General features: G+C 45.8%; 2 long non-coding RNA genes across 3 annotated transcripts; one reads left to right on the top strand and one right to left on the bottom strand.

The window, feature by feature from the left end:
* Positions 1-451: 451 nt before the first annotated feature.
* Positions 452-25,487, bottom strand: LOC115078080. 2 transcript variants are annotated; one of them, XR_003853064.1, is made up of 3 exons: positions 25,340-25,487; positions 2,483-2,550; positions 452-1,207 (listed from the first exon to the last, which is right to left on the bottom strand). It is a non-coding gene; the product is annotated as an uncharacterized LOC115078080 (long non-coding RNA). The 2 variants fall into 2 exon arrangements; XR_003853063.1 differs by lacking the exon at positions 25,340-25,487 and adding an exon at positions 2,751-3,019.
* Positions 22,331-25,148, top strand: LOC115078081. The gene is made up of 3 exons (XR_003853065.1): positions 22,331-22,434; positions 23,651-23,745; positions 24,982-25,148. It is a non-coding gene; the product is annotated as an uncharacterized LOC115078081 (long non-coding RNA).
* Positions 25,488-25,583: the final 96 nt, after the last annotated feature.

Raw genomic sequence — 25,583 nt, 5'->3', positions numbered from 1 at the left:
CACAGGCAAGGAGAGGACTATTTGACATTCAGGAAACAAGTCGGAGCTGTCTCATTTGTATGCAGGCATGAGGAACACAATCGGAGGGGACTGGAGGTTGTTAGGGGCTGTAATGTACTGTGGCGTGTTTTAAGCACGGAGTTTGTGATCGTTTGGCTTTAAAGATTGTTCTGCCTGGCTGTTTTTATACCTTTCATGTAGGTTATGGATTTGAAGTTGTAATCTGACCTGAAGAAAATGGATTTGCGAGATATAAGATGTTTAAATAAATCTGCCAGTGCCCTTAGAAACTCACATCCCATCCCTAGTTCCCTCAATGCGCTTCAGCTTAATTCCCCTTTCACCCATCTGCCCCCCCCCCCCCCGTCTCTTCTCACTTAGGGCCGGTGCAAGAGTATTTGGCGCCCTAGGCAAACCTTCAGTCATACCCCCCCCCCCCCCCTTCTGGGGCAGTATAGCCTCTCCCCCTCTGGGCCTGGGCTGCCTGGCGTTTGCTGCCTCCCACAGTTTTGACGCTCTAGGCAATCACCCAGTTTGCTTAATGGAAGCACCAGCCCTGTCCTCATTCCATCATCCTCCCTTGCCCTGCTGATCCCTCCGGTGCCAACCTAGGCGGGCAGGTGGTTTAAAGCGCAGAGGAGCCTACAGCCCAAGGCAGCAGCACATTGTTCACCATCTCCAGCCGATGGCAGGGGGCAGCTAGTGCCAGCCACTCCTGTGATTCTGGGGGGGATACTGTACTCATGAAATTGAAGGGTAGGGGTGGGGAGAACCCCCACTGTAACCAAGGTCAGAGCATGTTTGCGTTAGTAATTATTATTTGATGGGCATTTTCCGAATGATGTGTGCCCACTTCTGACCCTGCTCCATGACTTTCTTATTCCTGCCAACGTGGCCCAGCTGCCAGCCCTTGGAGCAAAGTGCCTTATGCAAGTCCTTTTTTTTTGTGACCCTTTCTCCCATTTGCTGGAGAGATAAGTGTACAAGGTCCCATAGTTCCTCCAGCAGCCGGCATCTTGTTTCCAGGCAGCTTTACAAGGCTGATCCACAGCTTTTTGCCTTTGTTACAGTGGTTTAGAAGGACAGAGCATTTCCATGGACTGTGCAAACTGTAACGTTATCTCCTGCCAGCAGCCCTCCAGGACGCTCCTTCCATGGGTGGGACTTGGGCAGGGGCACAATGGTTTCCTCCCCTTCTGATTTACCGCTGCAGGAGACAAATAGCAAACAGGTTTTTTCCCACCACTATTTACTCTCCTATTCAGTAGTCTTAGCAATGCTCACAAGGTTATTTGTTCACTGTAGCCACACATCCTACCCCACGATTATCAATAAAAAATGTATTCCAAAATTCCCTTAGCAGTAAACATAAAAAACATGGAATTCCTTGGTTGGATAAGCATCCCAGGCTGCACATCTGTAACAATCTTTAATACAGTAAGTCCCAGTGTAGCCAATCGGTTTTGAGTACACAGAGGAAGGGGGTGCATAGTCGGCTACCATCTGGCTAACTTGGCCAAGATATCCGTGCCGCTGAATTTATGTATTTAAAATCTCTTATTAATCTGTTCCCCAGTTCCCAATACGTAATTGGAAAGAAACAATATAAAAAAACATAAGACAAGACATACAGTGAACCAACGCGGATCCACAATCTGACACCTAACACTGCTTATCTACCACCTCCATCACACTGCTAATCCATCACATTATTTTAGCACACTGCTGATCACATCATTATTTATCTAACCTTGTGAAAGGTCGGATCATTTCTCTCCATCCAGATCTCACTCCATAACGAGTGCTAGAGCATTGGAGCCACACTCAAAAAATGCTCCAGCCTGGTGGCTTTGGCTCACCTTAACGAGGTGGCGAAAAGTTTCTCTGAATTTTTTTGGCCTGCAGGCAGAGCCAGCACAGCACCCAGCGAACACCATCCCTACCGTGAAGCACTGTGGCGGCACCATGCCATGTGCAAGGTAAATCACACGGAGGGAAAAAAAGTAATCCCCACCACAGTCGCCCTCCAGCAAAAGGAGCTGGGCAGCATCGTGGAAAATATGCTGAAATCCTCGGCTCAGTGTAAAGGAGGTGGTCAAAAAAGCAAAGAGAATGTTGGGAATTATTTTATTTATTTATTTAATATATATTTCTATACTGGACTTCACGAATAGAAATTCACATCAGGCCGGTTTACATGGAACTTAGGGGGTGAACAAGTGGAACCAAAAACGAGAAGGCTGAATCAAGCAAAGTTACACACACACACACACACACACACACAAACAGAGAATCGGTCAGTTCTCTCCGGGGAGGATGGTAAATCGTGCAGTGCCCCAGGGATCTGTACGGGAATTGGTGCTTTTTTAAATCTTCTAACAATTGCTATTTAGCACCCTCTAGATTTGGGCAATAGCACATCTATAGACAGGCAATGTAGTTTATGCAGAGGCTCCCTAAGTTTCTATATGCTTGCTCTTACTTAAAATGTTGTTTTCACTTTTGTTCCATTTAAAAATGTACGAGCCGAGCAACACCAGGCAGTTTTCTCTAGTAAAAAAAACATAAATCAGAGCATAAAAAAAGTTATATAATTAAAACAGCAGAAAACAATTACAGACACCAAGCAAACGTTATGGCAAGATTCAGCCCTTTGCAGACTGCACGATAAAGCAAAACAAACGCAAACGAAACCGAACGCCACAAGTAACTTGGGAATCCAGGACGGAAGCAAAAGGGTAACGCCGCACCTCAACCAAATGCTCTCCTTAGAACCTGGGGTTGGTTTTTTTCCCACTGCACACCCAGTAATTGTACGGTAACCTCATTTCTTTCGGAAGGGAATCCCACAGGGCAGGCGCTCCAGAGGAAAAGGCTCTACCTCCTGTCTGGCTGGGGTGAAGGTCTGCCAGAGGCGGCAGTGACGACAGCAGGCCTTCATCCGCAGACCGTACTGACCTTGAAGGACGTAACCGTACTGAAAGTAAAGCCACGGCTCTTTAGGCAGGGCCTACCCAGACTAAGACACTGACCTCCACCTCCTCTGCAACGCCCCTGCTCTGCTCTCGACTTTGGTACTAGCCCCTGTATATAATTTTTGTTACTAACTCTCACCATTTTACAGCCTAAGAATTGTCTTTTGCGTTATATTTTCTGCTCTGGCTTATCCATTGCCTCCTTGTTCCCCTCGCTCCTGTTACCGTTATGTACTTCTCCACCTGTCAGTTCAGATGTAAACCGGTATGATGTTGCACACTAATGTCGGTATATAATAAAGTGTTAAATAAATAAACCGAAGCCTCCTTAACAGGTTGGACCTGCCCAAGAAAGCATTTCAAAACTGCCACTGAAAGGTTAGCTTGCACAGGGCAAGAGTAACGTGAGCATGCAGAGTGCATCCAAGGAGAAACCTGGCTGCTTTCTCAAAGACTTTAGTGGATTGCAAACACTGCAGTAGTCCGGTCTGGATGCCATCAGAGCACAGAGACAAGAAGTGACTAAATCTTGATTACGCAGCGATGGCCTTAATTTCAGAGAGCAGCTTTCTGCCACTGCTGCATCTTGGCAGTGCTTCTCGCAGAAAAGCAGCTATAGCCCCCACCTCCAGCCTTTCCCACATGGGATTTGGAGGAAAAGGAAGCCTTCTCACTTGTAGCTAACAATGTCAACTAGGCAGGAGACTGGAGAAGCAAAATCTAAGATTTTAGGCAGGAAACTGAAATCCAGAGCTCCAGCGTTGCATGCTCAGAAGTGCTCCCATCCCCGTGCAGGAGCCCTGGGGCAGGCTGAGCTTCAGAGTCTCATCGGGTGGATGAGAGGTTGCTGCAGGGAAGAGAATTTTAGATTAGTTAAGGCGCCTATTCTGATGGGATGAGCCCCGCTTTAACCGGAGTGGATCGAGACTGCTGGCATCAGAATTCGAAAGGAACTAGCACAGATTTAACTAGGCCTCAGACAGGTTTTTGTCAATTTGGGACTCTTTCCTGCGAGCGCTGCTACACCGATCCAAGAGTTTGATTTTGAACGAATGACCTGTAGTTCCATATGTTTGCCTTCTACGTTAACTGCTGACACAGTATATTTGAGCAATAATTATGGGGAGTTCGTGGGAGGGGAGAGGGGTTAAGAAATTTAGTGTCACTTGTACAGCTGTTATAATGTTAATACTTGGGGATGCCTCAGGAACCCTACATCCCAAGCCTTGTTTGTATTCTTAATCAAAATATTTTGAACTAGGAAAATTGGTTGTTACCTGCTAATTTTCGTTCCTGTGGTACCATAGATCAGTCCAGACAAGTGGGTCTTGCATCCCTAACCAACAGATGGAGACAGAGAGCTAAACACTTCTCAGGCACTGCTACGTAACAGAGAGTGGCCCCTGCAGTCCCTCACTATTGCCCTGTACCCAAGCCAAGGTAGAACCCAAAAAAATCTCAACTAATAATGTACCTCCCCGGATGAACAAGAGCGAGCAGCTGGAGCACCCTGAATGGAGCCCTCACATCCAAGGCCACAGAAAATAAACTTTGTATTGTTCCTAGAACCCAACTACATACAGCTGTAAATTCTTCAGAATATACCACTCAGTTATGCTATCTTTCGGAAAACCAAAAACAAAGGGATGGGGCTCTGGCCTGATCTGGGGTTCAAGACGGATAGTCCCCTACCCATTGTGCGGTATATAAGAATTTTAAATAAATAAATAAATAAAACAAAGAGGTAGGCGATCTATGATACCGTCAGGTGAACACAAAGGAATAGATGCCTGGATCTTTTTTCAACGCTTTATTGGTGCAGAGACGTGTCAAATAAAAATCGCCCGACTCAGGCTGAGTTTCGCAGCTTTACAGCCGCTGCCTCAGGGGCTACAAACAGAGTGAATAATCAAAAATCAATAAATATCTCAAAAATAATATTATTAAGATCTTACGAATATTAAAAAGAATTTTATATAAAAGAATAAACATCCTTTTCAAACATTGTAAAGATCTAAAATCAAAGCATCATAATAAGATAAAAAAAAATTTTTAGTTAAAAAATAATTAAAAGGTGACAACAGATAAACATCTAAAATGCAAAAGATTCAAATTAGAAACATGCTTTTAGCAATGAAAGCAAAATGAATTTTGCATTAAACATATTCTAATTTACCTCAACTATTCCAATCAATGATGTATTTCCTCCCATCAATTGTACTAGTATGCCAGCAGTGCAAGAACAACTAAAAGAAATCCAACCACTATTAGAACATATGCAAAACATTTTTTTAAAAACCAATCATTACATGCATGTGGCAAAAATATGTCCTATAAATTTCATAAACAGTGTTATCATATATGCAAAGCTCAAACCATAACATCAAAAAAAATTTTTAAACAATTTTTTAATTGTTCTTTCAAATAACTAATGAATATTTAAATTGCTAAAATTCAAAAATAATGATAAACAGGAACACTTACTACACCACACCCAGTCGATTTAATTTTGACACAATAACAATACAACTTATTGCTATCTTGTACCATTATATTAATCTTAAGAAAATGATTAATAAAAAACAATCCTTTATTTGGCACATTATAATTGTACCAAAACATCTTACTATTAATTCTAAATGCTATCCCAGTGTTCTTAAAGATTGTGTACATAATAAATTTAATGTCAATCCTAACCTCTTAACCAAAAGGTATTATGATCCCATACATATGACACTATTCTATTTTTATTTGGTAGGCTGTACCATTACAGCACAAACTCAATAAGATAATATTGCAAACATCAGTGACATTATTTAATCTCCTGTGTGAGCTTAATTCAATAAACACCCACCCCTCTTCTGTTCAATATTTTTCAAAAGTTCTTTAAAACAAATCTACTTTACCTTATGCATGAAGGTTCAAAACGCATTCCAGCATAAAAAACTGCAGTCTCCGCTTACATCTAGTTCAAGCCGCGTCTGGTCAGCCATTTTTAAAGGGACAAGTTTGGCGCCAAAACTCTTATTGGCTCCTGACTCTTCTGTGACTGAAAAATCTGTTCACTTTGGCATTGCTGTGCAATGCCATCAAGTACAGCTGGGGAGTGCCCCATCTGGTCCGAATGAGGTCAAAAGCCTCCAACAACTCCCACTCCCCCACATCCAACTATTTTCTGCTAAGAAAATCCACTTGCATGTTGTCCACTTCTGCAACATGAGATGCCACAATGCTCTGCAGGTACCGTTCCTCCAAGACAAATAATTCCTGGCCCTCCAGAGCCACTCCTCGACTTTGTACGGCCTTGTCGGTTGACATACGACACAGTCGTTACATTGTCCGAAAAAAATTCTCACCATTTGGTCCCCCATTTGAGGAAGGAAAATTTTCAATGTCTCATGAACCGCTCTTGTTTCCAGGTGATTTATAGACCAGGATTTTTCTACTGGTGACCACCCTTGACAAACTGCACCCCAACTCCTGAAGCTGGAATCCAGGGTCACCACCACAGTCCAGGACCTCCAGATCCACTTTCCACTCCAACTTATGCTGCAACCACCACCACGAGAGACTGGATCTGAAGACGCCTAGTAATGGCAAAAGCCACTGAAAATCCTCCGACAACAGATCTCAATGGGATAGAAGTGCTCTCTGAAGCATGGAACCAGATTCCGAGTGGAGGCCATCGAATGGAGGACCTGCAGATAATCCCATACCTTGGGAACCTGAATGTGCAACAGCTGGGATACTTGAGACTACAACTTCAAAGTTCTCGGAGGTGAGAAAATCCTTGCCTAAGCGGGTGTCACATCTCACCCCCAAATACTCCAAAGACTGACTCAGACCAAAATGACCCTTCACCAAGTTCATGATCCATCCCAGAGACTGCAACATCTCCACTACCCTCTGAACCAATTGGCCACACTCCACTTCTGACTTCACCCGAATAAGCCAGTCATGCAGATAAGAATGAACTAGAATCCCTTCCTTTCACAATGCAGCCGCCACCACAAATCATCACCTTTCTGAAGGTCCGAGGAGCTGTAGCTAACCTGAAAGGGAGGGCCCAAAACTAAAAATGATGGCCCAGCACCATGAAGCGAAGGAACTTTTGATGCTCCATGCGAATGGAAATGTGAAAATGGGCCTCCGTTCAATCCAGAGGCCATTCTCCTTGGCGAATATCTGCTATTAGCATCCTTAACATTTCCATATGAAAATGTGGAATCCACAGCACTGCACTGACTTTTTGCAGGCTCAGAATGGGGTGAAACATCCCCTCCTTCATGGGAACAACTTAAGTACATTTAATTTCTTCCTCACCCTTGTTCCACTGTTGGGACGGGTATGATTGCTCCTAACCTCTGCAGGCGACACAAGGTCTCTCAAACTATCTCTTGTCTGCCCAAAGACAAATAGTGAGACTCCATGCCTGACAGGGTGAGAAAATTCTAAAGCATAGGCATCTCTTATTACCTCTACAACCCACTGGTCTGAGGTTATCTTGGTCCACTCTCCATAAAACCTGAGTCAGCCACCCCCCGACTGACTCCGAGAACGCACCAATCTGGCTTCATTGTGAGGTCTTGTTATTTGCAGCCCCCTAACCTGCACCATCCCTGGCTGGCCTTTGGGACCCTCAAAAGGTTTGCCATCTCCCAGAGCCTGACTTCTGTGCAGACAAAGAACCTTTATTGGAATGAAAATGCCTCACACATCCCAAAAACACGATTGAGCAGGAAAAGATTTCCTATTGCTCTTCTTATCCTCTGGTAGCCTATTTCCTTTTAACTCTCCCAACTGCTTCATTAACTATTCCAAATCTTCACAAAAAAGCAACTTCCCTTTAAAGGGGAGATTACAGAGCTGAGACTTGAACCACATGTCCGCCAACCAATTGCATAACCTCAGCAGGTAGCGAGCCGATACCATACTCCTAGCAGAGGTCCTAATGAGATCATATAAGGCATCTGCCACATAAGCAATGCCGGCTTCTAACTGAGCATCTGCCTCGGAGACTCCTGGTCCCAAAGCAAACAGGCCCTCTGCATCAGACTACCACAGATGATTGTATGCAGGCTTAAGGCTGAAACCTCAAACACCCTCTTTAACCGCATCTCCAGCTTTCAATCCTAGATGTCCTTTAGCAAAGTGGAACCACCACCTGGATGGTGGTTCTCTTACAGAGACTGCTGAAACAGAGGCATCTATCTTGGGCAAAGACAAGAGCTGCAAGACATCCTCAGTCAAGGGATACAATCTCGCCATTGCCCTTGCCACCTTCAGCCCAGCTTCTGAAGCATTCTACTCCTGGTCCACTAATTTTACTTTCTTAGGCAAAGGGAAAGCTGTAGGAGGACCCCCAAAGACCATCCAAAAATCAGATCCACTCCATTATCTGAGTCCTCATACAACTCCTTTAGGACATGAGGAATAAGTGGCTTCAACTCCTCCCTGCGGAAAAGACGGACCACTCTCGGGTCATCCCCCTCCATAACAGGGAGCTCCTGAGACTCAGACAAATCCCCACACTTGTCTTGGCTACTTCCAAGCTCACACTCCATTGACTCATGCCCCTGAACAACATCAGGGTCAACATCAGTCTGATCCTCATCCAGATCATCCAACCGGTCATCTGAATCCTCCGACTCCAAATCCCCATCAGGTCAATTGAGCCCCAATCCGCGTAGAAGGGAGCCAGAACACCTGACCTTTTAGTCTTCTTAGGATTGGGCTGCCACTTTTGCTGGAGAGACCGTTCAGCCCCTTCTGGCCCAAAAGGCCTTGTGCATGAGTAAAAAAACTGTAGAGAAATCTTCTCTTTTGCTGTCCTCCTCTTCAGGCAACTTCAGTTTCCACCCTCTGATCCTCAGTCCCAGCCTGCATCGCCAGAGAAAGAGAGGGAGGAGAGTCCTGGGGCTCCCGGGCTGGTCCTTGCATCGATTTCTGCACAGCCCTTCTAATTCTTGAGACAATCCTCCCCAGCGACCCCTTTATAAGGCCTTGTGAACGGGTAGCCCTCCTGTCTGTTGATTGTCCCTCGGGTCCCTCCCCCCCGCCCCCCAGTCAGGACATTATGTGGATTGAGTACTGCCACAGGCCCTGCAGGTTTTGGCGCGATCAGAGGTCAGCGCCAGGCAGGGGGATGGGAAAACACATGGCATGGTGTGAGTCCTGGCGCAGCAGAGCAAGCGAAACATAGTGGCCTGAGCCACTGGGAAATTATAGACATAGCAGCCCTGCACAGAAAAATACCTTCTTTTCCCCAATCCGACGGCCGGCAACTAAACACCCAGCCATGGCTCTACAGAAAGCACTTGCAGACACCCCCCCCCCCCCCCCCAAGGTTAATCATCCAACAGCCTTGCCAACAAACAAATAAAAACTAAAATAGCCACTAACAGGAAAGTATCAGCTGTTCCTCAGGGAAGGAGGGAACCAGGACCCCTGGCTTTCCTAACCCTGGATGGCACAGGCTAAAGCAGCATAGATCACCAACCCCCTGCTTGCCCGGCTTGACTTGAGGGATGGCCCACGAAGGAACCTACCACCTCAGGTAGCTCCTTAATTCTTCTGACCTACTCTTAATTTTTTCTTTTTTTGACTTCTAGACATGCAGGTTTGCACCTCTATCTGAAATACTGAGGGACTGTAGGTGGAACTCTTGGATATGCCTGGAAAGTGTTTAGTTCTCTGCCTCCATCTGCTGGTAGGGACGCATAACCCACTTGTCTGATCTGGGGTATGAAAAGGAACCCAATAGAGAGGTTGTGGTAAAGACTGAAGTAGCCCAGCTGGAATTAAATAAAGCACAGTCAAATATGAAGGGTTCCAAGATACCTATAAGCAACTGCTAATAAACAGGTTGTGAGTAAAATTAAAACACTAAAGTTATCTATATACAAATACCAGAAGTCTAAACAAATGAGACTGGAGAGTTAGAATGTATGGCATTATGAGGATATTTACATAATAGGCATCTCAGATACCTTGTGAAAGGAGGATAACCATGGGACAGAGTGATAGCAAGGTACAAATATTGGTGGAGGGGTGGCGCTATATGTTATGGATAGCAGTCAGGATAAAAGTCTGCCTGCAGGAAACAAAATGTGCTTGGAATATTTACAAATATAAATTCCATATGTGAAAAGGAAGAATATAGCAGTGGGGGTATACTACCATTCACCTGACCAGGATTTAAAAAAACAAACAGGGAAATGCAAACAGAAATTAGAAAGGCAAATACAGTTGGCAAAACATAATAATGGGAGACAGTAATAATTAAGTCAAAATTTGACAATCACTAGAAGGAGGACATTAAGTAAAACTATGCCAGAAGCATTTAGCTTTAAAAAGAGATAAAAAGAAGAAGTTAGAAAAATAGTTAAAGGAATAGTTAACAAGGGTTAAAAAAAAGTTTGCATGAGATGTGGACATTGTTTTAAAAAATACTATATTGGAAACCCAGATAAAATATATTAAACACATTACAAATGGTCAAAGTAAGACCAACTACCAGCATGATTAAATGGGAAGGTGGAAGAGAAAGTTCAATTAGAGCCAAAAGGACATCTTAAAAAAAAACAAAACAAAAAAAAAAAAAAAAGAAAAGCAGACTCAAGTGAGGAAACTAGGCAAGAACAGGAGTATTGGCAAGTCAGCTGTAAAACATTAATAAGATAAGCCAAGAAAGAATTTAAGAAGAAATCTGCCATAGAGGCAAAAATTAATAGTAAAACCTTTTTCAAGTACATTGAAAACAAGAAGCTTGTGGAAGAGTCAGTTTTACTACTAGATGACTGAGGGGTAAAAGGAGTACTAAGGGAGGAAAAACCCATAACAGAAAAATGAACAGACTTCTCTTAGGTTTTTCTGAGGATGTTGCAGAGATACCTACACTGGAAACTATCTTTGATGGTGATGATTCAGAGGAATCAAAGCATATCACAGCAAAAATGGAAGCTAAAACAGAAAATAGACAAATTAAAGAGTAACAAGTCACCAGGACCAGATGGTATTCACCCTTTCAGAACTCAAATAAGAACCTGCAGACCTGTTATTAGTAATCTTTAACCTATCATTAAAAATAGTCAATACTTGATGAGGTGGCCAATGTAACACTTTTTTTTTTTAAAGTGCTCTAAGGGTGATCTGAGAAACTATAGATGTTGGTGCCAGTCAAAGTGGTAGAAGCTACTCTTAAAAAATAAAATTACTGGCCATAGAGATAGAAATGGCCTAACAGGGAAAAAGCAACATGGCTTTATCAAAAGGAAGTCTTGACTGATTTTTTTTTTTTTTTTTTTTTTTTTTTTTTAAGGTTTATAAAGGCAAGCTGGTCAGTAATAGTGTATCTGGATTTTTAGACGGCATCTGACAAAGACCCTCAGGAAATTAAAAAGTCACGGGCAAGGTCCTATTGTGGATTGAAGACTGGGAAACTGGTTAAAAACAAAACAAGAAACTAAATCTAAATGGTCAGTTTTCCCAAAAGATCAAAACTGGGACCAGTGTTTAACATTCATAAATGATCCGGTAAAGGGAGCAACAAGTAAGAAAACCAAATTTGCAGATGACAATTATTCAAAGTTGTTAAAACGCAAGCATGTTATGAGGAACTGCAAGAGGACCTTGCAAGATTGGGGAACTGGGCATTTAAACGGCAGATGAAGCTGTACATGGACAAGTGCAAAGTGATGCACAGAGGGAAAAATAATTCTAACTACAGGTACACGATGCTGGGCTCGGTGTTAGGAGTCACCACCCCGGAAAAGGCTCTTGGGAGTCAATGTGGACAATACGTTAACATTCCCAGCTCAGCGTGCAACAGTCAAAACAGCAAAGAGACTGTTAGAAATTATTCGGAAAGGAATGGAGAATTAAAAAAAAAAATAAATTAGAATACAATGCCTCTAATCGAGCCATGCTAAGACCACACTAAGTATTGTGTGCAGTTCTGGTTGACTCTCTCAAGAAAGGCATAAACAGAGCTGGAAAAAGATACAGAGAACGGCAACAAAAAGGATAAAAGGAATGGACCTGCTCTATGATAAGGGCTTCAGCTTAGAGAAGAGACGGCTAAGTTAAGACCTGAGAAATGTCTAAAATCAAGAGTGGGGTGGAACAGATAAATAGGGAATGGTTATTTACTCTTCCTAAGAGTACTAAGACTAGGGGCACACCATGAAACTAACAACTAGCAGATTATAAACAAAAGCAGTGAAAAGTTTTTTGAGGGTTTTTTTGTTTATTGAACAAGCTGAGGAATTTATTGCCACAGAACATGGTTAAGACATCTCGCACAGCTGGATTTAAAATAGGTTTAGACAAGCTCCTGGAGGTAAAGTGCATAAACCATTATTAGCCAGGCACCCTCGGGAAAGCCATCACTCATCCCTGGAAATGAGCATCGAGGAATGGATCTTACAGTTAATAGCAAAAGAGTGCATGATATTCCCTAAGGGGATTAGATAGACATGAAATAATACCTGGGCCAATCCTGCTCCCTGAGGGACCCGCTATTTATCGGAGATGAACTGGAAAATACATCCCCCTGGCCTCAGTCTGTGTCCTATCCTGCAAGCAAGAGGCAAACCAAGACCAAACCCCTATCGTCACTCTGGTTATCAGACGCGCAAGCCAACAAAATGTTGAAATAGACTGCTTAGGAAGGACCAGTAAGGTCAAGAACTAATATCCCACCCCAATTGCAGCCGCCCAGCAAGACCCATACAGGACCACGGGAACTGCGCTTCCTACTTCCTGTCCACTTGAGCTGGAAGAGGCATCCGCTAGGCCCGCATGGGTGGGAAGATGACCCAATAAGCATGGCCAGCAGGTGGAGGAAAGTGTCAGCAGTGACAGGCCAGGCGACGCAGGGAAGGAAAGGGGGAGGAGACGTGTTTGGGGACATGCAAGCCCGGCGTTGTTAGGGCTGTGCTGGCCCCCACGGCACTGGAGAGGAAGAGCAGGATCAGCAGGTACTCTCAGCAAAAGAGGAAGAACAGCGTCTGCCCCCCCCCCAACCACACATACACACAAACAGGAGAGGGTAGAGAGAGCAGAGACATCTGATCCCACACAGGCACAATGAAAAGGCTTCCATCGCCCAGAGCGAGCATGTGGGAGAGGTGACAGCATGTTTGTGTATGAGAGCAAACATGTTTGGGTGAGAGCATATGAGAGAGAGAGCATGAGAGAGAGTCAGACATCATGTGGGAGAAAGTGAGTGTGTGCGTGAGAGAGAAAAACTTGTGTGTGTAGGTAAGAGATAAAGGTTGCGTGCTCCCCAAACCACTAATCCAGGACAATTTTAGGGTAACTGGAAGTCAAAAGTTTCCATGTATGGAGAGCAGGAGATTTTTTTTTATCCTTATTAGTTTTAAGTATTGGGTGTTAATGTGTCTGTTTTTGTTTTTGGGGACCTTATCCCCCAGGTATACGGTCGTCCGGGGACCTTATCTCCCGTGTTTACATACAGAGGACCATATCTCTCGGGTTATATGGCTGGTAACCAAAGAAATCTCTCAGCCTTATAGTTCTAAGCAACAATCTTTATTAAGAAAAGTAGGAAAATAAGAGTCAGATAAGAATGCAAGAAAGACTAGAAGGTTTCTTGGGAGCAGCTGAAACAGTCTAACAGCGACATGCTTCAAAGTCTGCTCAATTTCTACATGGCCTATTGCTTTGTTATGTACATGTATTGCTGGCAATGTTTCGCTTTTTTTTTCTTTTCCGGGGCTATGCCTTATTTGGAATGGAAAGTTACTGAAACTTTCTAAAACTATGGCTAAGGCTAGAGTTTGCCAGGTACCTGATCTGGTACACTCCCTTCTCCTCTGTTCAGTACTTAGGCCTTGAGACGTGGGCAAATTTTCTACATCAACTGTTTCAGTTTCTTGCTCAAGGTTATTGCTCATATTAACAGAAATGCATTCTTTTACTTGCGCTGAGTTATTCTTTTATTATTTAATCCAGGCTATTCTCATTCCCCTCTTGAAGAATTATAGCTAATAATTCTTCACTCTGGATGGCCCGTATCTGGCTGTCTTAGGTTGTCCGGTGTAACCCATCCTAGTGGTAGGCTACCCAAATCTTACCCGTCCTTGCCAAGCATACTGTTTCTACCATCCGTTTACATAAGGGATTCTGTTTCAGGAGCACGTGGATCAGCATATTTGAGTTGCCACAAAGTTATTCTGAGAAACCATAATCTTAGGAGTGGAAGGCATCTTTGATCGACGTCGTTGCAGGCATGAGCAAATGCAAGGGAGACAGAAAGCATAAAGCAAGGAATCCAATGGCAAAGCCGACTAGGCCTCGCAGGTGACTGCCTAAGCTAGAGAACCAGGAAGAGAAAGGGTTACACCATGGCATTGACAAACCTCCTTCAAAATCACTAACTTGAACGCTGACTAAATCTTGTATCTTTTGCATAGCATTGTGTACAATATTAAAACGATTTACCACGACAGTACAACATTCTGAACTATTTAAAATAGTGCATAAGCCTCCTTGTGCTGCAAGCATATAATCTAAACCATGGCAATTATACGTAGAAACAAATGGCAAGTTCAGTGTGTTGCAAAGCTTTCAATGCAATTCCTAGCTCATGTGTGACTACATGTAATACCGACTGCAATAGTCTAATAGCCCTTCCTAACTCAGCAGCTACTGCAGGTTGAGCAAAGGGTAACCATAAGGTATAACTAAGTGCATCTAACAAACAGCTCGATCCAGTATCGTCCGCTCGAGGATTGCCCGTCTGTAACGTGCTCGTAGCGCACAATTCGGGCGCGCAAGGCAGTTCGGCGATACAGTGTCCAGTTTCACGCGTCCGTATCGCTTCTGAAAACAGACGCATAACCCTTTCCGCACCCGGCATGTAAATGAACGAAAAAGCTGTATAATGAAGGAATTAGCTATTTCCCTGCGATACTGTAACGGGCGCTGATATTATCTCCTCCGTAACCCGCTGTTCTGCCGCGGCCTTAACCTGCTAGTTTACCGCCTCCCCCTAGTAGGAGTTAGTGTAGTGTAGTGTAGGGTAAAAACATTGCTTACCCGCCCTGGTCCCGTCCGGTCTCCTGCAGCCCCGTCCGGACCGGACGGGGCTGCAGGAGACCGGACGGGACCAGGGCAAAAAAAAACAAACGAAAAAGTAGCAAGGCTCGGGCCTGCTATGGTAAGTGTAAAAAGTGTAAAAAACAAAAAACCTGTGTGTTATATAAAAAAATAAAACAATTTTAAATACCTGTCGGAGGGCCGTGGGTCCAGGCGGCCGGTGGGCGGCGGGCAGCCATCAGCGGCATCCGGTAGTCCCTTCTCCCTTCCAAAATCGCCAAAATCGCCAAAATCGCACGGGCGGGTTGGCAGCGGGGGCGGGCGGCAGCAGGATCCGGGAGCGGCGGGTAGGCAGCAGCGGGGTCCGGGGGGTCCGGGGCAGCGGGGGGGCGGCAGCAGGATCCGGGAGCGGCGGGGTCCGGGGGTGGCAGCGAGATCCGGGGAGCCAGCAGCGGCAGCATGTTCGATCGCGCAGGCAGGTAGGTGGCAAAGTAAAGATGGCCGCCTGCACGGGAAAATCGTGCAATTGGCCGCTGAAGACGTGACGTCACGACGTTTGGCGTCACGGGGTGTGACGTCACGTCTTCAGCGGCCAATTGCACGATTTTCCCGTGCTGGCGGCCATCTTTACTTTGCCACCTACCTGCCTGCGCGATCGAACATGCTGCCGCTGCTGGCTCCCCGGATCTCGCTGCCACCCCCGGACCCCGCCGCTCCCGGATCCTGCTGCCGCCCCCCCGCTGCCGCTGCCCCGGACCCCGCTGCTGCCTACCCGCCGCTCCCGGATCCTGCTGCCGCCCCCCCCCCCCCCCCCTGGCGATTTTGGAAGGGAGAAGGGACTACCGGATGCCGCTGATGGCTGCCCGCCGCCCACCGGCCGCCTGGACCCACGGCCCTCCGACAGGTATTTAAAATTGTTTTATTTTTTTATATAACACACAGGTTTTTTGTTTTTTACACTTTTTAAACTTTTTTACACTTCCTGGTGCCTGTCATTTCAAATGTCATTTGAAATGACAGGTACCAGCGCACCCAGGTTACTGTATAGGCGCTGTTACAGCGCCTATACAGTAAAATGGGTTGCGCGGGCATAACCCTTCCCTAACGCTTCACAGCCGCGGCATGCATTTGCATGCGATTAGAGGAGAGTATCGGGGAGTTAGTGAAGAGAACTGTGCGTGCGGGGAGGAAGGGTGCGCCTGACACTACCTCACTGTTTTTACCGCGGCCTTACTGGATCGAGCCGCTAGTTTTTGTTAAAGGATAAGTAGAGTTAATATAATCTAACGAAAGTTGAATTGCTTGGTCAGCGACAACTGTGGGAACACTTCCACGAAAGTGATCATGAGTGGGTTTTAACAACAGAACAATCTTGGTAAAGTAATTAAATGTAACCAAGACACAAAAATCATAGGACTCGGGGAGTGTGAGAAAAACTATTCCATCACATAACCAATAGTATCCAACATAAAGATTATTCTGTGGTATGAAATTTTAGTAATTAGCACTGGCATAAGGACCATAAACAAAAGGAGAACTGAATCGTCCTAGTAGAACACAAGGAATAAGAGAAGAATTAGGCTCAGGCCTAAGGATTGTGCAAGCAATGTATGAGGAATTGAAGGTGTGGGTGTACTGGGTTGCTGTAGCCAGGTGTTCAGTTTCTGTTAAATTCAATACACATGTTACACAGCGTGGACTAAGAGTCATGGAAAGGGAAGTGGTAGTTGAGCAACTACATTTCCTTATAAAAGGTCAGTGATAGTAGGTCTAGGTAAGATTGTTCCTTTATGAATAATCCATGTGCCATTGTGGGTGCAATAGGTATAATTGCAAGAAATTGGGTTTTGGGAAGTAACATTAATAAGGCAAAGATAACCATCTCTGGGTAGATCAGCAGTGAGTGGGGGATGTGCGATATCACCCAAATATTGTGTCCATGTTTTGCCTGCTAATGGGTCCTGGGAAATGTTATGTTGATCACAGGCGTTAAAGCCTAGTATATGGCATAGTTGAACTGGTAAGGTGATGGCAGGGATATGGTAAACAGCCTTGGGATGAGGAGTACAAATAATACAAATCAGTAATGTGGGAAGGTAGAGTCTTAACTAAAATTCTTGGATACCTTGAACCCACCGCTGGGTATTTCTGGTTTATTAGAATCTACAAATGAGGAGATGTTAGCTCCATCTACAATGGTTGTTACATTTCTGATACAATCAGACAAAGAATGGATTATGAGACTTTATTTTCCCCATCGTCAAGATCTGTTTAAGGGATTTAAAATTAGTATATTTCCTGATGTATCTAGAACCACACAAAAGAAGAGAAAAGAATTCTTAACATTAAAAAAATAAATGAGTGCTAGAAATAGGAGCATTTTATTCAGTAGTGTAGCGAGGGGTGGGCGGCCGCCCCGGGCACCGGGTCTAAGGGGGCGCCAAAAAGCTATTTAAATAAAAAAAGAAATTAGTATTTTAAGCCCAGATGTAAGTGTTGTTGAATACTGGCAGTTCGTCTTTTTTTTTTGTTTTGTTTTGTTATGAGAGATTTATAGTAATGGTCAGGGGCGGATTGACCTATCGGGGGGGATCGGGCATGCCCCGGTGGGCCGGTCTACCTGGTCTCGACCGCGTGGCTCTTCTTCAGCCCAGCCTCAACGCCTTCGCCAAGCCGGCAGGGGCCGAAGAAATACAAATAGAGGCCGGCGGGGGCCGAAGAAAAGAAGATCAGCCAGCGGCGCGCGGGCCGAAGAAATGAAGATGGGAACCTCCCAGCCAGCCCCCGCTGGAGAAATTAAAATCGAGGCCGGCGGCGGCCGAAGCAAAGAAGATGGGCGCCTCCCAGCCAGCCTCAAGCGGGGGCCGACTGGGCGGCGCCCATCTTCTTTTCTTCGGCCCCCGCCGGCCTCGATTTTAATGTCTTCGGCCCCCGCTGGAGACCAAGAGGGCCGAAGACATTAAAATCGAGGCCGGCGGGGGCCGAAGACATTAAAATCGAGGCCGGCGGGGGCCAAAGAAGTGAACACCGGTCTGCTAACCGCCGCTGGAGACCAGCTGTTCAACCTTGGATCGGAAGGGTGCTTCTGTGTGTATGTGAGAAAGGAGCGGTGTGTGTGTATGAGAAAGGAACGATGCTTATGTGTGTGTGTGTGTATATACGGTATGTATGTGAGAGAGGAATCTGCCAGTTTAAAAAAAAAAAACATTTGTGCTGGTAGCGCAACTCTTGAAAAGTTGGATGAAAGATTAAATTACTGAATGTTAAGCATCCCTCTTCTAGAAAATAAAATTTAGCAAAGTGGGTAGAGACAAATACTAAAGCAAAAAAAATTAAACTATTTAAAATGTTCATCTCAGCAAAATCACAAATTTAAGATACTGATGCCAGGTTTTGGGGTTTTTTTTAGCATAATTTAAGCATGAAGACTAGAATAGTTCCAATCTGAAATGGTTTTGCTATTTTTTTTTAAGCCTTTAGAAAATGTATATTTTTAAATGACTAAGACTGGAATCTTGATGGAGGGAGGGGGCGCCAAAGAAGTCTCTTGCCCCGGGCGCCAAATTGTCTAGCTACGCCACTGATTTTATTTAATAAAATTTCCTTGTAAGTGTATTTTGAAATATCAGGGGAATACTTATATATTTTATGCCCCAGAACAAGTACTGGACTTCCTGGCAAATAAAACATCTAGCGTGGTAACTTAAATACAACTTGGAAAGTCTCCAGAGAAGGCTTGTTATATATGCATATTATGTATAAACCTCTCTGTACCATCTAGTCAGTCTTTTTCCTATAATGTTTTGGGGTTTTCAGTGAGGTTTAAATACCTCCCCCCCCCCCTCCAAAATGTGGACTAGAATAGGAGCAGATTGTTAATGTTTTGTTTAAAAGCAAGACTGAATTGAATTTATGTTAAGATTGTAAAGTCTCCTTTTCTGATATCATTTAAAAAGATGAATGTATAAATTGAAGAAAAAAAGAAAAAGAGTCAGACTTATCTAAATCATACTATTGCACCAGGCCTTATTGAGTGTTTAATCATCCCCTTGTAGGACACTAGCAGATTAATTAGTGAATACACCTATAAATGTAAAGTACTCTAATTCCAACTCCCTTAGTAACCTAAACTTAATTAGGAACTCAACAAAATTAAGATGGGCAGCAAGAGGGGAGGGGGGGGGCTTTCCAGTCTTTTGTATTGAGTGTCACATGTATGATTTTTTAACATGCTGGTGAGAGATTGTATGTGCACACCTGGTGCAAAGAGAACGAGTGATCTCTGGAGGCTAGAGTGGCAGACCTAGAGGAGCAGAGGCAGACAGATGAAACCTTCAGGGACACAGTAGCCAAGTCCCAACTCCAATCTGGCAGCCCTGGATCAGAAAAGTCTTCCGGTTGGAGATCACCACTCTGGTGCAGCAGGAAATGATCCTGTAGCAAGGACCTGCTCTCCAGGTGATGCATTGTCCTTTCGCACTGAGGATATCTCTCCCAGGGCTACTGCCCAGGAGAGAAGGGTTAGGTCGGCCGTCATAGTTGGTGATTCGATCATTAGGAATGTAGACAGCTGAGTGGCTGGTGGGCGTGAGGATCGCCTGGTAACATGCCTACCTGGTGCGAAGGTGGCGAACCTCACGCGTCACCTAGATAGGATTTTAGACAGTGCTGGGGAGGAGCCGGCTGTCGTGGTACATGTGGGCACCAACGACATAGGAAAATGTGGGAGGGAGGTTCTGGAAGCCAAATGTAGGCTCTTAGGTAGAAAGCTTAAATCCAGAACCTCCAGGGTAGCATTCTCTGAAATACTCCCTGTTCCACGCGCAGGTCCCCAGAGGCAGGCAGAGCTCCGGAGTCTCAATGCGTGGATGAGACGATGGTGCAAGGAAGAGGGATTCAGTTTTGTTAGGAACTGGAGAACCTTTCCGAATGGATGGGCTCCACCTTAACCAGGGTGGAACCAGGCTGCTGGGACAGAGGTTCTGTATTTGGCTTCCCAGGTATTGGTACCAAAGTGCACTGTATCTGTGTCTGGTGCAGGGACTCTGAGCACCTCCCCCGCCCCCAAATAAACCTATGCTAGCAGATTTTCTGCACTAGCTCTGGGTGAGGGCACAGCATGAGGAGCTCCCGAGTCTGTCATTGAATAGACTTCATGCAAAAAAAAAAAAAAAAAAAGGTGACATTCTATTCCAGTCTAGTCCAGCAACACTGGGGACAGGCTAAAAGGGAAGCTTCTGTGCCTCTCTGCGGAGGATATGAAAATCTGCTCCAGGACAGATGTGCTGAAGCAGGGGGGTGGTAGTTAAGATGAAAAATAACTTTACAAAAAAAAAAAAAAATAGACATATGGTTCATGGTTAAGGGTTTAATGACTACCCCCCCTCCCCCCAAAACAAAAAAAGCAGCAAATCCAAGGGCTAAATACCATTTCAGAGGTGAAGAGTTAGCAGTCTGCAATCAGGAAGGCGGTCTGGGGTTCATCGTCTCCGCTGACCTCGGGGTAGTCTGCCGGCGTGAGCAGGCAGTTGGGAGAGCGGATCCTTGGGTACATGAAGAGGAATGGCCGGTGGAAAGCAGGAAGCAACGTTACTTCTCTGCAGGTCAGTGGTGAGACCCCGCCTGCAGGACTGGGCTCAGGATGGCCCAAGCACAGAGAGACGGAGGGAGCTAGAGACGTGCTCGCTACGAGAAAGAAGGGAACGGGGAAAATACAACAGAAACATTCAAACATCTGACAGGGTTCAATAAAAAAGTCCCAGAAGGAAGCGTGTTCCGTGAGATGAACGCCTCAAGGACAAAGGGTCATCACGTGAAGCTGAAGGGAGGGAGGCTCAAACGGAGCACTTTTCCTCAGCAGAGGGTGGTGAACCCCTGGAGTGGAGGTGAGCGCAGCCAGAACAGTGGCAGAATCCGGGCGCGCATGGGACGGGCACAAAGGGGACCACAGTGATGGAGGGAGGGACACAGCCCTCCAAGCCCGCGTAATCTTCCACCTCGACTACTGTAACTCGCTCTACAACGGGATCCCAAATAAAACCTCACCCAACGCATGGAACGCAGCACCTGAAATGCTACCGAGTCATCCCCATTTTACAAAAATCCTTGCACTGACTTCTGACAGTTCACTGTACAAAAAGTTTAAAATCTTCCTTCTAGCCTTCAGCGGATCTGCCCACTCTCTCTGAGCTACTGTCCGAGTCCCCTTACATCCCTTGTTGCTTGCTGTGGTTACTACCTCGAGTGCACCTATCGGTCGTGCTACTTAAGGATCAGAGGAAGAACCTTCCCCGGGTTCAGTCCCAACACCGTGGAATTCCCTTCCCCACCACAACAGACAAAGCGACGGACCTGCCAGCCTTCCGAAAGTTACCGAAAACGTGGTTTTTCGAAATGGCCCGGACTTGAAACGCGACTTGAGACGACGTGCATCTCCCAACAGTGTCGCTCTCTGAACTGCGCCTCAAGATATCCCACTGCTGCCACCCCCTCTGTCACAATCAAGCAGGAAGGATTCAGGATCCAGGCAGGAGCGGCACAGGACTTCACGACAGAGCAAGCCGTCTGCGGGACCAGCCCCCTCCCCCTTGGGTTGAATCTGCAAGTTCTGGGGGGCCAGCAGGACTTTCCTGGCACAGTACAGGATAGTCAGGCAGGGCATGAACTGGAGGGCAAGGCAGGGGCTGGAGACGAGGGCCGGGAGGCAGTGACTGGAACTGAAGTCAAGGCCTGGGATAAAAACTCAGCTGGAACTGGAGGCAAGGACTGCAGCTGAAGACAAGGCAGTAATGGGAGATAAGGGCTAAGCCAGACAAGGACCACAAGGAGGACCAGGCGGGTCAAGGCCAGGGGCGGATTGGCCTATCGGGGCTTCGGGCGTGCCCCGGTCCAGTGAATCACGTGGTTAGTGTTGGTCGCAGCAGCCCCCCATGCCTGCAAGTCTGCTGTGACTAACACTGGGTCCCCCCTCGCGTTTCTTTTACAAGAGTTTCCCTCAGGGGCATCGTTAGCCCTGTCGGTGCCCCCGAGTCTCAGCATTAGCTCTCGCTAAGGAGGTGGCTCCTCGCTGCTGTGTTGCCGGGGGGCTTTCACGGCACAAGGAGAAGAGGCCGTGGCTGCGTCGGCGGGGGTTGTGCAGCCCAAGGTCGAGGAAAACGTTGCAAGGTCTGAGGAGGCAGGGCTGCAGCTGTGTCGGCTAGGCCCGCCCCCCACCTTCACCATGGAGGCCTGAAAATATGCAGGCACTCCCCTCGTCGGCTCGGGTTGTCTCTCTCCCTTCGGGAGGCGGGCAGTAGGCCTCCCACTGCTGGCTCACAGCTGGCTCCATGCTGCAAGAACTTCTGATCCTCTGCTTTTCAGCTTGGAGAAGAGACGACTGAGGGGGGATATGATAGAGGTGTTTAAAATCATGAGAGGTCTAGGATGGGTAGATGTGACTCGGTTATTTACTCTTTCGGATAGTAGAAAGACTAGGGGGCACTCCATGAAGTTAGCATGGGGCACATTTAAAACTAATCGGAGAAAGTTCTTTTTTACTCAGCGCACAATTAAACTCTGGAATTTGTTGCCAGAGGATCTGGTTAGTGCAGTTAGTATAGCTGTGTTTAAAAAAGGATTGGATAAGTTCTTGGAGGAGAAGTCCATTACCTGCTATTAAGTTCACTTAGAGAATAGCCACTGCCATTAGCAATGGTTACATGGAATAGACTTAGTTTTTGGGTACTTGCCAGGTTCTTATGGCCTGGATTGGCCTCTGTTAGAAACAGGATGCTGGGCTTGATGGACCCTTTGTCTGACCCAGTATGGCATTTTCTTATGTTCTGCTGCGGGTCCCCTACTCCATGGGCCATGACAAAAAAAACCCAATCAGCACGGAGGCTTACAGCCTGCCTCCTCCCGCAGCAACAGGCAGTCAGCTCACCAGGAACCTGTTAATCCAGGGCTTTGTTTGTATCCCCCTAACCACCAATGTGAGTTAAAAAAAAACAAACCCCCCCCCCCCCAGTTTTTAAAGTTAATAGGCTGCTGCTATTGCTTCTGCATTTTTTTGGGGGTGATGGAGGAGAGACATCTTATGTGAGTAAGCATGTGTGACACTGAAAAATTGTGTGTGAGACTGAATATTTGTGTGTTAGCATCTGAGAAAGTGTGTGAGAGACTGAGCATTTTTATGTCTGAAAAAGTGTGCGAGACTGAGGATTTGTGTGTGTCAGCATGTGAGAAAAAGTGTCAGTCAGTGAGCGTTTGTGACAGCCTGTGCGTACGAGTCAATGAGTGTGTGTGACTGTGTGTGCCTGAACATGTGTGTGTCAGTGAGTTCCAGAGAGAGTGTGGATGTGTTAAATGTGTGTATATGAGAACAGGAGGAGAAAGTCTGTGCACATCCCTCACTCCTGATCATCTCTGAGCTTTTGGAATCAAAAGAAAGTGTTCTGAAACATTATTTATTTAAGAATAGGGGATTTTTAAATCTTTATTGGTTTTAATTGTTGGGTATTGTCTGCTGTTTTGAAATATTTTATTGGTGTTTGAGAAATTTTTTACACATTTTATATGAAATATTAATTATCTGATAATCTATTTTTTTTTTAACTGTTTGAAATGTGTCGTAGGTCCCCCATTCTCTGTGGTCAGCCTTAACTAGGAGTGCTAGAGGTCCGGGTGGAGTCCAGATGGGGAGGAAGAATAATCCATAGCTCTTAGATGCGTAAGTGCACTGAAAGTGCATAAATGAACTTTTGAAAATTGCTCAGTTAGTATGTTACATATACACATGTAACTCCTTTGAAAATTACCTCCTAAGTGAGCACATCAGCAGCAGCACAACAGGTTTCTTGTTGAATGAAAGTACTTACTGAAATATTTTATAAATGATATATGTGGGCACGGCCCATGGATTTTATAACATGTGCATGCCGGGTAGCTTTTTTTTTTTTTTTAATGTTTTAAGGAGTGTGTGCATATATATGTAAATTATCTTGTATGTGTAATTGGGTACCCATGGGCCATTATGGAGAAAAATCCCCCAGCCCGCTATTTCCCCACAATCCACCCCTGGTCAAGGCTAGGACTTTGGGTCACTCCAGGAATGGTTTTCCCATTAGGTGGAGTAGCCTAGGGATGTCTTGTGACTGGAGGGTGTCATAACACCTTTAAAAGAGGAGAGGGAGAACCTGTGTGACTCAGCTCTGCCATCTCCATTCCATCCAAGAGGCTGCTGCCTTTGAAACTGGCACCATCATATCTCAATAGATTGCTTACCCCCTATTTACCAGCACACTCCCTATCTCAGGCCCAGCTAGCAATTCCCTCCCTCAAAAGCAATGCACCTCACCAGAACCTTTGCGAGATCTGCCCCAACCTCGTGGGTCACCTTATTGCTCGGGTGGTCAAAAAAACCTGGCTCTTCCAAGTAGCTTTTGGCACAAGCTAGCAGCATGCAGCCCCAGACACTTTGTGCTATAAGCAACCTTGAAGCCCCCCACACTGATATTCACCCTCCTGAATTAAATTGCTACATTGCATACTATCCCTGCACATTGTTGCAATATTTGACATCTCTATTATACTTGTTGCTTATTGAAATATTTGTGCTATTTTGTCATACTGGAACACTGAATCTGGAATATTTGCACTATTTGTTTGAGGTTTTTGTGGGATTAATATTTATTTTATTAAATGCATCAAGCATACTAAACTAACGAAATACAATAAAGTGAACAGGAAGCTGGTTACTTTTGTTTTCACCAGTTTCTTTGCTGTTCAAAGACAGCCACAATACACGAAAAGCAAACATCCACCCCATACCCACACATACATACACCATGGTGCCGGAATTGTACATTATCTGCACTGTTTGTTTCACTGTCACACCAGTGTACTGTATCTAATTTTTTTTTTTGCATTTATTCCTGTAACACTCCATTACTTGATCTGGAGACAGGAAGAATGCATTGATTGCAGTGCAGTTTGGGAGCTGACCCTCCCCCCTTCACCCAGCTGCTGTAGCCCCCGCCTCACACTCCCTAAGTCCTGGGGGCCAGAGAACCGGATCCAGGTAAGGGAAGTTTGAATCCTCCCTCTCACACAGACGCAATAAGGTTGCCACCTCACGCAGGTCAGTTGAGAAGGCCGAGCCAGCCCTGATTTTACCGAACTGCATGCATGGAAACGTAGTCCTTGCTCTTCTTAGGAAACTCACTGTACATTTAGGGGGGAGGGGGCGGGGGGGACAGGACTTGCTTGGCCTCTCCGAGTTTAACTGGGGACCCGCGCGTGTAATAATAATTGTTTTTCTTTACCCATCTTGCTTCTCTTTGGCTCCTGTTTGTTGCTGCCCTTCCAGGCGCTCCCCGCCTTGTTTCGCTCTCGGCTTCTGGTTACCTTTATTGCGTTACCGCCAGGGCCGCGCTGGGGAGCGCGAGAAAGCGGATTGCTGCGAGGTCCCGCCCCTGCTTACTCAGCCTCAGCCCCGCCCCACGCTCTGACGTCACGGCGCCCCGGCTGAGTTCTGAGCCGCTGCCCCCGCCCCCCCTTCCTCCCCCG

The sequence above is a fragment of the Rhinatrema bivittatum genome, chromosome 16, assembly GCF_901001135.1.
Source record: "Rhinatrema bivittatum chromosome 16, aRhiBiv1.1, whole genome shotgun sequence".
NCBI lineage: Eukaryota > Metazoa > Chordata > Amphibia > Gymnophiona > Rhinatrematidae > Rhinatrema > Rhinatrema bivittatum.
This window is presented reverse-complemented; position numbering and strand designations above follow the sequence as displayed.